Source organism: Mandrillus leucophaeus, unplaced genomic scaffold, assembly GCF_000951045.1.
Source record: "Mandrillus leucophaeus isolate KB7577 unplaced genomic scaffold, Mleu.le_1.0 Scaffold40, whole genome shotgun sequence".
Taxonomy (NCBI): Eukaryota; Metazoa; Chordata; class Mammalia; order Primates; family Cercopithecidae; genus Mandrillus; species Mandrillus leucophaeus.
In genome coordinates, this window is record NW_012104254.1 from 3,706,215 (window position 1) to 3,721,535 (window position 15,321).

Here is a 15,321-nt window from a genome sequence, read left to right on the forward strand (position 1 = left end):
CATAAATGCTGGAACTTCATGATTTATTTTTCATTCATATCATTTTAGTTTATTTCTTTATTAAAATACATTCTAAAATATAGACAATTATGTTTAAATTAGGAAAAACTGATTATACAATGTGTATGTTTTCCAATTCTCATGTGGCTGTAATAGACAATTCATAATACTGTTGTAGTTTATTTGATAAAATTATGGTTTGAGGAGTGTATTCTTTCTGACGTTCTGTGAAGTAGATTGTGTGTTGTTATATTACTGAACTTTGTTGGCTGTGGAAGTTTGCAGCTGAGGCTTTAATGGCAGAGTGGAGGCAGGCTATAGATACTCCTCCTCTACTGAAGCTGATTATAATTGGTAGGCTGGACTCAAATTATCTACAGCCTAATCCAAGCATGATGACTCTCCATTAATCTGTGATGGGGTTTTATTTCTTTATTATGAGCTAACTGTGTAAACACAAAAGAATTAGCAAAGCCATTTTGGCACGATTTAATTCTCAGGGCTCCCTCTGCTGGTAGTGAAAGATGACAAATTTACAGAGAGCTTAAGAATGAGGGCAATATCATTACCACAGTTTTGCCATTTATATTAGAGCTAAATTTATTGTTGGACACTTATGCAATAAAACCAATGTTTGGGTTTAGAGCGAGCCAGTTTTCCCCTTAAAGATTAAGTGATATTTTTGTGGTTGAATTAATTAGTCTTTTCATCACGGAAAATTGAGCTATTTTGTATTTAAAATAAATATTTGCCAGAGTTACACACAGTAATTTATAACATCACTTATACAAATTATTACCAACAGCTTACATAAATAAAAATGGAACACTTAATAGAGACATAGTGAAGATTTAGTAGCTACCCAAACTACTTCATTCTCCTCTATAATTCCTATACAACAAATACCCCCACATACCATCTGATAAAAAATTACTTTCTGAGACATAATTCTCATCTCAATGTAATATATATGTTACATGAAAAATTGGGGTTGGGTGAGGTGGCTCACGACTGTAATCCTAGCAGGATTTGGGAGGCCAAGGTGGGCGGATCACTTGAGGTCAGGAGTTCGAGACCAGCCTGACCAACATAGCAAAACCCCGTCTCTACTAAAAACACAAAAATTAGCTGTGGTGGTAGGCACCTGTAATCCCAGCTACACAGGAAGCTGAGGCAGGAGAATCACTTGAACCTGGGAGGTGGAGGCTGCAGTGCCACTGCACTCTAGCCTGGGCAACAGAGCAAGACTCCACCTCAAAAAAAAAAAAGAAGAAGGAAAAGAAAAAAAATTGGAAAAAATATTCAAAGCGGAATCTCTGAGACTGCGTACTCACGTATATAAGTGCTCTTTTAACTTTGAAACATACTTTCATATTTATTATCATATTGTATCCTAACAACCCTAGAAATAGAGCAGAGACTATCAACCTAATTCGACAAACACAGAAACAGAGATCGGAGAGTTTCAGTGATTGTCCCCAAGTTATACATTAGTTAGTGGAAAAGAGCATTTCCTCCAACAAGGCTCAAAAGCATCTGTCTCTTGACAACCATTTAATAAAAAGGCATCAAGAAAAATATTTAAATAATCTTGTTTTTTATTGATGATGTTGTCTTGGATGGCTTCTCCATATTTATACTTCACAATACCCTGTTCTGACCAGCTCTCAATGAATCAAAATCATCTGAGAGCTGTCGACAAATTTCAACAAAGGGTTCTGTCAATGAATGAGAGAAGGCATGAGGGAACTAGCCAGGTAGAGTTCTAGTCAGAATCTTGAGAGACCTCCATCTAGTATTCAGCTAAAATTGTGCAAACGTAGGCATTGTCCTCTTCTGAGACTTTTTGATCCAAACGGGACCACTCTATCATTGATCCACTAGGTAGGTGCTTAAAAGATGGGCTATTTTCTCAAAACTCCAAGTTTCAGGATCATTCAGGAAGTGATGAGAGTTCTGTTAGTGTATAGAACTATAACCTGGGTTCTAATTAGGTCAGCCTCAAGATAAAAACAAATGAATAATACAGTTCCCAGGAGTCACCCAGACTATAAGCAGAGAATCTTTTGAAACCAAATCACGAACTTAGTTTTTTTCCATGCATAAGTGCACAACCTTTTAGCAAAATTTAATGACAGAGTTGAGACCAAAGATTCTGGTCTAACAATCCTCAATGAAATCAGTTTGATGTTTTCAGTTCAGTGCATATCATGAAAGCACTCTGGCCAACTGATAGGATGTTCATGAGGAGGTAATATACAGATCCGCAGATTAAATTACATTTCACCCCAAGAGATATTTATAGGGGCGATCTATCAAGGTTACAGGGAAGAGCAGTGACATGACGGTAAGAATGTTCAACCTAAGCTTATATGCTAGAACACAAAGACACCTGCAATTTTATCTTTGTTAACTATTACAATTGACAACTTTTCATTAAAAATTGTTTTGGTACAGAAATTAGTTCTAAAGATTTATATTTGTTTTTCAAATTGAATAAAAATGTAAAAATGCATCAATTTATTTTATTATAGGAAAGACACTACCTATATTTTAAAATATGATATATGAAATTACTGTTTCCATAGTTAAAAAGCCAATTTATTTTATTATAGAATATATGCTACCTACATCTTAGACAATAAAGACCAGAAATATGAAATTATTATGTTTTTACAACTATAAAACCCATTCAATGACAAAAAATTATTTTTCTGAATAGAAGCTTTGGCAAACATTTTGCCTCTATAAAGCCTTCCATGAGATCAACTCAATTTCGACTGCATTTCAGTGTTAGGTAGCACAGGTGGATGAAATTGTCATGTTCTACTCCACAAATTCTACTGCAATAACTCTTAATTGGAATGGAATCTGGCCCACCTGACCTTTAGACTTCACATTAATAAGCTGTGGTTATTTTCTAGATTTTTGTCAACAATTGAGCAAATAGACTTAACTATGTTTTCAAAAGCATAGTAATATTTTATTTGACTATATCTCATATTTCTGATTACTTCATTCTACAGACTACAACAACCAAGGAACCAGAAGAAAACTAAAAAGGCATCTAAAAAATAAGAATAAATCAGGTCAAAGCTCAACCACTTTATTTGTGAGAAAGTTCCTTGGTACCTCATTTATAGTCTATTTACTCTTATTTTTATATACGTTCCAACAAGCTTGGTTAACTGGAGAAAGGTATTGTAACAAGTGAGCATAACTGGCATTAAGAACAGCATTTTATGTCTACCAGATGCAAATCAAATTACCACTCAGGTCCAGAGAAAGGGAGAATTGTAAAATTCTAAAACACACACATAAAAATCTACTCTTGTCTAGTCATAATATCAGAAAGCAAGATTAAAATGTATGCTTTATAATCTTTAGTGCTGAATAAACTGAAGAGTCCACATTGCATACTAACTCCACTAAGGAATATTTACTCAACCACTTGGCTCAGACCAGGCTGTCACAGATCCAGAGAGAGACCACCGAGGTTTACACTAGGAAGGGGAGAACACATCTCTTCCTCCTTGCCTGAATGCAAATATAGCTTCAGAGGCCCAGAAGGGGCTCAGCAGAGAAAGAGAGAAGCCAGAGTTGGCAGCAAATGTAACTTGTATTCACTTATTCGAAGAGGCACACCTCTACAGGATCTCCATGGCAGGTTCCTCTGCTCTACTTGTACAGAGGCACAGGAAAGCGGTGTTTGCCACCCTTCTTGAGCAGCATTCAGCAAGGGTGGGAGTAAAGGAAGCATTCTCCTTTCGGTGTTGAAGTAGAGTCAAACAGGAGCAAGAAATGGACACTCAGGGGATATGCACTTTGTATCCTCCCAAAGAAATAAATCATGGTTTAAACAGAAAGCCAAATAAAATATATCCTGCTGATTGACCTTTCAATACTGAATTAAAGTCCCATTTTTCTCTCCATAAATATCTTCGTTTGATAAAGTCATAGCGCCTATCATACTTCCTGTGTTTGTTTGATTTTCTTCCAAAATGTTGAACACAGCAAAAATGGAAATATTTTACAAAGACAGTATCATGAGAGAAACTTCTAACTTTGAGTGGATGTCTTTGAGAATATTTAAGAAAACACTTGAAAATCTCTAGAAATTATTTAAAGAATCTCAAAGTGATCATTTGTAACAGGGTTCTCAACCTTCTTAATCACAAGGGGATTTTTCAAAGTTTGTAGAAAATGGAATTAAAATATAAAATTTAAAGACATAAACTTCATCTCTCAAAAAAACTCCATCAAGGTCAAGACACTTTTGTAAGTGACAATATTCGGCATTTTAGTCCACACCTAAAGAACTGACAGTTCTGAGAATTTAACCACGTAGTATTTCTTTTTTTCTTTACATTATTAAGTGAAGGAAATAAGTGCCCTTTACAGACTTTTTAAGATTAGAAAACAAAAAGTAATCAGAAATAGCCAAATCAGGACTGGAACATGGATATCTAATGATTTCCCCCTCAAAACTCTTGCTTGATGAGAGGAATTAGCAGGAGCATTGTCATGCTGGAGAAGGACTCTTTGGTGAAGATTTTTCTGGGCATTTTTCTGCTAAAGCTTTGGCTGCTTTTCTCAAAACACTCTTTAATACACAGATCTTATTGTTCTTTGGCCCTCTAGAAAGTCAACAAGCAAAATGCCCCAAAAAAACCGTTGCCATGACCTTTGCTCTTGACCAATTTGCTTTTGCTTTGACTGGACCACTTCCACCTCTTGGCAGCCATTCCTCTGATTGTGCTTTGTCTTCAGGATTGTGCTGGTAAAGCCATGTTCCATCTCCTGTTACAATTCTTCAAAGAAATGCTTTGCGATCTTGACCTCACTTATTTAAAATTTTCATTGAAAACTCTGCTCTTGCCCTTATCTGCAGCTCTTATCTGGATGCAATGGCTTTGGCACCCATCAAGTGGAAAGTTTGCACAACTTAATTTTTCATTCAGAATTGTGTAAACTGAACCAATTAAGATGTCTATGATATTGGCTATTGTTCCTGCTGTTAATCATCAGCACTTTTTAATTAGGGCATGAACAAGCTTATTTTTTTCCTCAAAAATTGATGTGGATGGTCTGCCACTGTGGGACTCATCTTCAACATCATCATGTTCCCTTCTTAGAACTAGTTTTTCATTTGTAAATTGCTGATTTATTTGGGGAATTGTCCCCATACACTTTTCATAAAGCCTCAATGATTTTACCATTCTTCCACTAAAGCTTCACAATAAATTTGGTGTTAGTTCTTGCTTCAATTTTAGCAGAAGTCATGTTGCTCCGATAGGGGCTATTTTCAAACTGGTATCTTATCCTTCTTAATGCCTCAAACTAAATCCTGTTCAGGCATATTACAACAAGTCACTATGAGTTTATTTTGGTGCAAAAATTTTTTGAAATTCATGTATATTTCTTTCATAATATGCATTTTCTATGAACTTTTTAAAGTCCCCTTGTATGAGGATTCCTTGCTAGAGGTCTTTAAACTTTTAGTGTCTGTTGATTAGGAAGCAATATAATGATGAAAAGCTAGTACCAAGTTAATGATTAACTTAATTTTAGATTAACTCGCAGTTAATTAATCACAACATCTACATATATTTGGAAAACAGCAATATATGTATGTGGAAGACGGTATTTAAAACCTATTTTAAATCTATTCACAGATTAACCACAATAACTTCAAAGACTCCTAGAAACTAAGATCCATAGGTTGGAAACTACTTTAGAATAACTAAACTCATAAAAATAATAAGTAATTAAATCATCCGGCCATTTTGAATGTGTGCCAAATTAATGGCAGGAATCTGAAAACAGACCAAATTAAGTGTTCCCCTACTTTTTTAAGATCAAGTATATTTTGAATACAAACAGTGTAAAGAACTGAAAACTAAATACTTGACTGGAATTGAGACAAAAGAGACTTCACATTTAACACAGGAAAGGATGTCATTAAAAATTAATCCTTGCCTAAAAAAAATGGGGTTCCTCCCCCTTTTCTCTTTTATTCTGGACAAAAAGGAAAAGATAGGAACATATAGATGATAAAGTAGCAGAATCATGTGGTGACTAAGAGCCCAGTTTCCAGAGCCAGACAAAGTTGGGTTGGGTTTAAAACCAGGCCTCAACTAAACCAATATATAGGAAGGATCTTGACAAGTTTCTTCACACCTCTGAGTCTTTTTCAAATGTAAAACAAAAATATCTATATCCCTATTGTATTATTTTGTTCTCATGCTGCTGATAAAGGCCTACCAGAGACTGGGTAATTTATGAAGAAAATAGGTTTAATTGATTTACAGTTCCACATGGCTGTGGAGGCCTCACAATCATGGTGGAAGAGCAAGGGACATCTTACATGGTGGCAAGCAAGAAGAACTTGTTCAGGGGAACTCCTGTTTATAAAACCATCAGATATCACGAGACTTATTCACTATCATGAGAACAGCACAGGAAGGACCCACCCCATGATTCAGTTATCTTCCACTGGGTCCCTCCCACAACATATGGGAATTGTGGGAGCTACAATTCAATATGAGAGTTGGGTGGGGACACAGCCAAACCATATCACCTATTTTATACACTTACTAATAGGAATATTTATATTTCCGTTATATACACTTGAAATAGTGAAATAATTTACAATTACTTCACTCAGAGACTACTTCAGAGAATGGTGATCTAACCATCTACTTCAGAGAATGACGATAAGCACAGAGTGAAGTAATCGTAAATTGTAAATTAGTGTATAATAAGAGCTCAAAAAGTGGTGATCATTATTATTGTTAGGGAATTTTGTATGTAAATGGATACTCTAATGAGATTTATGTTTAAAAAGCTAATATTTTTTGGTAAACATAGAGAAAGAACAAATTGCAGACAGACCTAAATGCCAGATCTTCAAAATGCAAAGTGTAGATAGGTAGGTGTCCTTATCCTGTTTAAGTCAACTTCAGAAGACGAAAACAAAAGACAGAATTTTTGTCATTATTTATTTTATGCTTAGACTCTTTGCTGAGGCTGTAAGCACTAAATGGTCTCTGTACTCCCAGTAATATATATGACACTTATAGAAGCTAATGTAAGTAAAAAAAAAATGCCTATAAACTTAACAGAGTGTCTGAGACAAGCATGGATTATGACAAAGACATAGTCTGGGGACCTTCCTATTGTTTTAGTGAAATGTATAGTCTTCATTTGTGAAAGAAAATCCCATTTCTACATTTAAATAGGCATTATGTATTCCACTACTAGGTTTAGAGATTGTATATTGTCAAAAAGGATCATATATGAACTCATATGCTGACATTGCACTTTTTCTTTAATAGAACATTAATTCCCTTCTACCTCCACTTAAAAAGAACAGTTGAAAAAACAGAAATCAAAAAATACGTTGTGCCTTTAAGTTAGAAAACCAAATTTCCACTTCTCACTCTTGTATAATGCTGAATATTACGCATTTATTTTTCCTTGAAGATAAATAGGTATAAAGATCTATTTCTCCACTTTTGTATGCGGTGGGGAAGAAGGAATTGCAACTCAGAATTTCCTTTTTCTTGAAACATATTAAAATACTCAGGAGCCAAACATTTAGCTTCACTTGAAATAAGGATTGTAACACCAAGAAAGTGTCTTTGGCCCTTCAGGGATTTTTTTGAAGTCTGCAGAAAATCATGCTGATAGCACCTGAAGGATCAGGAGGGGATAGTTCAATTACAGTCGGGAAGGGCTGCAAAGAAGATCCGCACATAATTCTCACAGTGCTCATTACCTCTGGCTTTCTGCCTTAGCAACTGCCATGTACTATATCAAGCGTGTAAATGTTCTATGCAGAATGCTTTTTTGTCACAGCCTTTGGGCCCCTGGGGCACAGACAGGGCTAAGAGAAAGTTAGCATAAGACATTCGGGACCCAGTTTCCTAACTTTTCAAAGTGTTGAGGTTTTAATCATGAAACTTATGATGAATAAAAATATCAAGAAGTACAACATAACAAGTATTTAATAGTTGGTTAAATCAGATAACAATCCTATGAGGGATGTAAACACTGTGGCCATCTTCATCTGGATTTGTTTGGTTGGTTCATTTTCAATATAAGGTGTAAGAACTCATCCTGAGTCATCCATCAAGTTTGGTCCAAATGTCCTAATCTCTCTCATTTGTTATACTGTCCTGAAGTCATATAAGGTCTGGGCTTTCTTCTTTCAAATTTTCAGTTTCTTGTTCAGTCTCTGATCATTCATAAGCCCATTCATCCATTCCACACGTGTTTATTGAGCTCCTACTGTGTGTGAGGCACTAAGTATACAAAAGTATGTACTCCCTCCTCGTGTGTAGGTTACAGTCTGCGGGAGATACCAATGATATACAAATAAATATGCAACTACAAGTGGTTATACATGATCTGAAGGGAATGAGTAGGGAACACTGATGGTCAAATAGAGAAGGCCTCTCTGGGGTGACATTTAAGCCACAGTTTGCAAAATGAGAAACACTCAGAGCTTTCCAAGAAGGGGGAACAGAAAGAAAGTGCTCTGGGATTCCTGGATATTCCCAGGACCCACGGAAGCCAATGTGACTGCAGCAGAGCAGGTGACAGGCAGTGTGACTACAACGGCATTAGAGATGGGCTGGGGCCAGATCATACAGGCCCTTGTAAGATCGCATTAACTTGAGTTTTCTAAAGTGCAACGAGACGCCTTTGAAAGGTTTTAAGCAGGAAAGTGACATGGCTTTAAAAGACCTCTCTCTAACTGCTGTGTACTAAATGGACTGAAGTTGGTAACACTGAAATAGGGAAGGTGAAAAAGGAGGCATTTGCACTTGGCTGTGCTATTGAAGTAGTTCTCTTCAATTGACTTCAAGAAAATCTATAAATGCAGTGGGAAGGTAAATTCCAAGGCAAGGAAGCGCTGTGCTGCTAACCAAACTTTGTGTGGTATTTATAAGCTATATCCTACTACTTCATTTCTTTGAGCATCGATTTCTCTGAATAAACTTACCAATCTTAAAAAACTATATTGAGGATTATATGACAAAATTAATTAACATGAAACATCTAACACCATGGCTGGCACATAATAGGTGCTCAATAAACAATATTGTTATTATTTTCCATAAAGGTACTACTTTATGGAAAAGGTACTTCTCATGGCCTTAGACATCTCCATTTTTTAGTGGTCAATATCTCTATTGAGAAACTTGTTAAAACAGAAATTACCTCATCTAAGTGAGTTCCTATCTTCTTGCTTGCTTTTTCTTTTACATCTTGAAGTAGAGGCTGATTTTTTAAAACAATCAATAGCCTACCAAATGTATGAAAATCAATCAAAGCCTTAAAAATTCAAAGTATGTTCAATATAATTCTATAGTAGTTTGTTTTATTTCTGGTTAACATGTAGGACACATTTTACATACCCATTTCTGTTTATGTACAAATAAAGAAAAATATTTCAAATATGAATTATTATCACATTTAAATTGTTTCCAGTTTTAATCCATTGTTCACTAAATCTGAATTACATTGTATGAGTCAGTATTATCATGTAATAATAGCACATTTTATATTTTATATCATGAAATCATAAACTAAATATTAGGGACCAAGTTCAATTAATATTTTTACTTGCTAATGTTTATAAATAAGATATTGGTGTGCCCATATCACTAAATGAGTATTTTTTTCAATAAAGAAATGTAAACAATATTCTGACTAATATTCTCCATTTATTTTTCTTTATCTCATGTTTAGTTTTTAGCTACACAAACAAAAAGGAGTTTGGCCTGACTTCGGGGCGGGGGGAAAAGTAAAATTCTGGATTTGGGAATACTGGATTAGTAATAGTTTGCCGGGCATCTGGAGAGTGCTCCCAAAAGTACCGATGGCCCAATCATAAAAGAGTTTGAGGAGACTGCAGTTATGCAGGACCCTAACCTGACAGCATCCAACCTTTAGAGTTTTTCTCTGCATCTCTTACCCTCCACTGACCCACATGCAAAGACAAAGGCCAATTCATCGTTGGGCAGATATATTTGAATCTAGGGCCAATTGTAGAACACTCTGTAAAGCTAAATGTTATTAGATTGATAGAATGCAACTCAGATCAAATAAAGATCCCACAAATATAGCTATATCCAGAAAAATCTGGATAAAATATTGTTAGTGACCAGTATACCTTTTTAGTAAAAAGCTGTGTTTCTAATGTCTTGTGTGTATCAGGTCAGCCACAGAATTTCCATTAAAAATGAACACAAACAAAGTATGGAATCTACAAACACTGCAGAAAATAAACACAGCTTGGCTCAATCTTTCTTGGAAAAAGAATTCAGAAAATGGGGCAAAGATACCAGTGATGCAAGTCTTCTGGCTGTCACCCTGGAAGAACACAGGGACTCTACCTTTTCCCTTCTCCATTGTCATACAGAGGGAGTTGGGGTTTCCAAGCTCTAAAATACAAGCCATAGGTACTACCTTCGTGAGCAGCAATGGGACTCTATGAACTACAAGGAACAGAGGTCTAAGAAGTAAGGGTGGAGTCTGGGAGCAGTAGCTCACTCCTGTAATCCCAGCACGTTGGGAGGCCAAGGCAGGAGGAACATTTGAGCCCGAGGGTTCCAAGACCAGCCTGAGCAATATGGCAAGACCCAATCTCTACAAAAAATATAAAAATTAGCCATGTGTGGCTATACACATCTATAGTCCCAGCGACTTGGGAGGCTGGGGTAGGAGGATAGCTTGAACCTGGGAGGTCAAGACTGCAGTGAGCCATGATCATAACACTGCATTCCAGCCTGGGCAACAGTGTGAGACCCTGTCTAAAAACAAAGAAACAAAAAAAGAAGTAGAAGTCGGGGAAGGGAACTGAGAAGCCAGGGAGGAGTTCTGGAATGTAGAGAGGTGAACTGTTGGATATTCAGCCCAGCCCTGGAGAAGTCAGAGAATGACAATGAATGTCCCAGTTGTGTCCCAGGCAGAGAGGCAGGAACAGAATGAGGGCAGGAGTGGAATTTATCATTAATCAGAGAAAGGGGAGGGGGAAAGAGAAAAGAGTAAATACTTAAAGCCAACAACCCAGTGAGATGTGTCCACAGGTCCTGGGAGAGGGGAAAGAGCTGAGAACATATATAATACAATAATCAACACAACACAAACAGAAAAACTGGTGGCTTATCACAGTATTCACATTGGCTTTTAAAGAGATGTTCAATGCCCAGTTTTTATATTTCTCTAAGGTTGGAAGTGACGTGAATTGGTTATCACTGTTAAATGTGATTTTCCAGATTAAAGTATGCTCATGAAGAAAATGAGGAAAAGTTTATATTTCTGCCACAGTTATATAAATTATTTTATATGTGTTTAAGTTCTTTTTCTTTTTACACATTTAGGATGCAAACTATATGACAGAGTATCCAATACTGAAGGTTGGGAGTTATCCCATGCCCCTTTCCTATCTTGACCTGCACTATGTGTCTTAGCCTCTGGTAAAGTTCTGTTGTGTGGGAAGCTCTCAATAAATAGCCATTGAGAAGACATGATAGTTCTTAAAATTAATACCTCCAGAAGAGTTCACAAGTGTAATAATCTTCCTATAATTGTCACCAACACATTCAAAGAACCAGAAACTTTGAATGATAAAGCTGGTCATGCCCATGACCACGGGGCCACTGATCTAGACCATGAAAGCAAGTATATCATGAAAGAAAACCATTTTGCAAGGGAAAAAGCTTCTTTTTTAAAGTTTTTAATGTACTTTTTATTTAGAACAGCTTTAGGTTCTGATACGGTTTGGCTGTGTCCCTACCCAAATCTCATCTGGAATTCCCACAGGTTGTGGGAGGGACCCAGTGGGAGGTAACTGAATCATGGGGGCTGATCTTTCCCATGCTCTTCTTGTAATAGTGAGTAAGTGTCACAAGATCTGATGGTTCTCTCTTTGCTTGCTGCATCCATGTAGGACATGACTTGCTTCTCCTTGCCTTCCGCCATGATCATGAGGCTTCCCTAGCCACGTGGAACTGTAAGTCCAATTAAACCTCTTTCTTTTGTAAATTGCCCAGTCTTGGGTATGTCTTTATCAGCAGCATGAAAATGGGCTAGTACAGTAAATTGGTACCAATAGAGTGGGGTGCTGCGGAAAATGTACCCAAAAATGTGGAAGTGACTTTGGAACTCGGTAACAAGCAGAGGTTGGAGCAGTTTGGAAGGCTCAGAAGAAGACAGGAAAATGTGGAAAAGTTTGGAACTCCCTAGAGACTTGTTGAATGTCTTTGCCCAAAATGCTGATAATGATATGGACAATGAAATGCAGGCTGAGGTGGTCTCAGATGGAGATAAGGAACTTGTTGGGAACTGGAGCAAAGGTGACTCCTGTTACGTTTTAGCAAAGACACTGGTGGCATATTGGCCCTGCCCTAGGGATTTGTGGAACTTTGAACTTGAGAGAGATGATTTAGCGTATCTGGCAGAAGAAATTCCTAAGCAGCAAAGCATTCAATAAGTTAATTGGGTGCTGTTAAAGGCATTCAGTTTTATAAGGGAATCAGAGCATAAAAGTTTAGAAAATTTACAGCCTGACAATACCATAGAAAAGAAAATCCCATTTTCTGAGGAGAAATTCAAGCTGGCTGCAGAAATTTGCATAAGTAATGAGGAGCTGAATGTTAATCCCCAAGACAATGGAAAATATCTCCAGGGCATGTCAGAGGTCTTCATGGCAGTCCCTCCCATCACAGGCCCAGAGGCCTAGGAGGAAAATCAGGCCCAGGTTCCCCATGCTGTGTGCAGCCTAGTGACTTGATGTCCTGCATCCCAGTCACTCCAGCCGTGGCTGAGCTCGAGCCATGGCTTCAGAGGGTGCAATCCTCAAGACTTTGCAGCTTCCACATGGTGTGGAGCCTGCAGGTACACAGAAGTCAAGAAGTGAGGTTTGGAAACCTCTGCCTACATTTCAGAATATGGATGGAAATGCCTAAATGCCCAGGCAGAAGTTTGCTATAGGAGCAGGGCCCTCACAGAGAACCTCTGCTAGGGCAGTACAGAAGGGAAATGTGGGGTTGGAGCCCCCACACGGAGTCCCTATTGAGGCACTGCCTAGTGGAGCTGTGAGAAGTGGGCCATCATCCTCCAGACCCCACAGTGGTAGATCCACCTACAGTTTGCACTGTTTGCCTGGAAAAGACAAAGACACTCAACGCCAGCCCATGAAAGCAGCCTGAAGGGGGACTATACCCTGCAAAGCCATAGGGGCAGAGCTGCCCGAGACCCTGGGAACCTACCTCTTGCATCAGCATAACCTGAATGTGAGACATGGAGTCAAAGGAGATCATTCTGGACCTTTAAGATTTGACTGCCCTGCTGGATTTTGGACTGTGTGGGGCCTGTAGCCCCTTTGTTTTGGCCAATGGCTTCCATTTGGAATGGCTATATTTATCCAATTCCTGTACTCCCATTGTATCTAGGAAGTAACTATCTTGCTTTAGATTTCACAGGCTCATAGCTGGAAGGGACTTGCCTTGTCTCAGATGAGACTTCTGACTGTGGACTTTTGAGTTAATGCTGAAATGAGTTAAGACTTTGGGGGACTACTGGGAAGGCATGATTGGTTTTGAAATGTGAGAACATGCGATTTGGAGGGGCCAGGGTGGCATGATATGGTTTGGCTCTGTCCCCACCAGAATCTCATCTTGAATTCCCACATGTCATGGGAGGGACCCAGTGGGAGGTAATTGAATCATGGGGGCAGATCTTTCCCATGCTGTTCTCTTGATAGTGAGTAAGTCTCACAAGATCTGATAGTTAATATAAGGGGGAGTTTTCCTGCACAAGCTGTCTCTTTGCTTGCTACCATCCATGTAAGATGTGACTTGCTCCTCCTTGCCTTCCACCATGATTGTGAGCCTTCCCAGCCATGTGGAACTGTAAGTTCAGTTAAACCTCTTTCTTCTGTAAATTGCCTAGTCTTTATCAGCAGCATGAAAATGGACTAATTCAGGTGCATAGCAAAATTGAGCAGAACTCGCAGTCATTGCTGGTGGGAAGGCAAAATGGCACAGCCACTTTGGAAGACAGCTTACAAAACTAAACTTACTCTTGCCATACAATCCTTGATATTTACCCAAATGAATTGAAAACTTGTATCCACACAAAAACCTGCACATGGATGTTTACAGCAGATTTATTCATAATTGCCAAAATGTGGAAGCAACCAAGACATCCTTCTCTCAGTGTATGGATAATAAACTGTGATATGTCCAAACAATGGAATGTATATTAGTCAATGCTAAAAAGAAATGAACTATCAAGCCATGAAAAAAACAGGCAGTAATTTTAAATGCATATTACTAAGTGAAACAAGCAAATCTGAAAGGCTACATACCATATGATTCCAACCATATGACATTCTGGAAAAGGCAAAACCATGGAGACAGTAGAAAGATCAGTGGTTCCCAGGGGTAAGAGGGATAGGAGGGATGAATAGGCAGAGCACAGAGGATTTTGAGGACAGTGAAACTACTCTGTATGATGCTATAAAAGTGGATACATGTCGTTATACCTTTGTCCAAACCTATAGAATATATCCCACCAAGAGTGAACCTTCATGTAAACTATGGACTTTGGGTGATAATGATGTGTCAGTGTAGGTCTATTGATTGTAACAAATGCACCACTTTGGGCGGAGGGGGGATTTTAATAAAGAGGGAACCTGCATGTGTCAGGGTAGGGATATATGGAAAATCTCTGCATCTTCCTTTCAATTTTGCTGAGAAAAGCTTTTCATAAGCAGTTTGCTCCGAGTGACTGTTTAATAATAGCTAACTTTGCTGCCTTCTTACTATATGTCAGGTAGTTATACACCTTGTCACATTTAATCCTGAACACAATCCTATAAAGTAGGTACTATCATTACCAGCATCTGTTTCACAGAGGAGGAAATGAGGTTTGGAGAGATTGAGTAACTTACCAAAGGTCACTGTCATAATGGACAGAGCCCAGAATGTCATCATTATGTCATGCTCTCTCAGGCCACCAACTCAACTGAAGTCAGTGCTTTGTCACAGGGACGATGTAACTTATGGGCATGACTAGTAACTATGATGGGATAGGAAAGACTTAGACTGAAATTTTGTATGAAGCTGTTTGTAAATAAGTTGTAAGATCACATAGACTGCCACCAAATGAGACATCTAGGGAATACCTTTGCCCGATTGATTCACTTAGCATCCACTGTCAGCGCATCGGGGAATCATTTTTTGTGTTGAGGTAATGTTTATCATGCTTTTCCTGTCAAAGGAAAAAAAAACAGTTAAAAGTCAT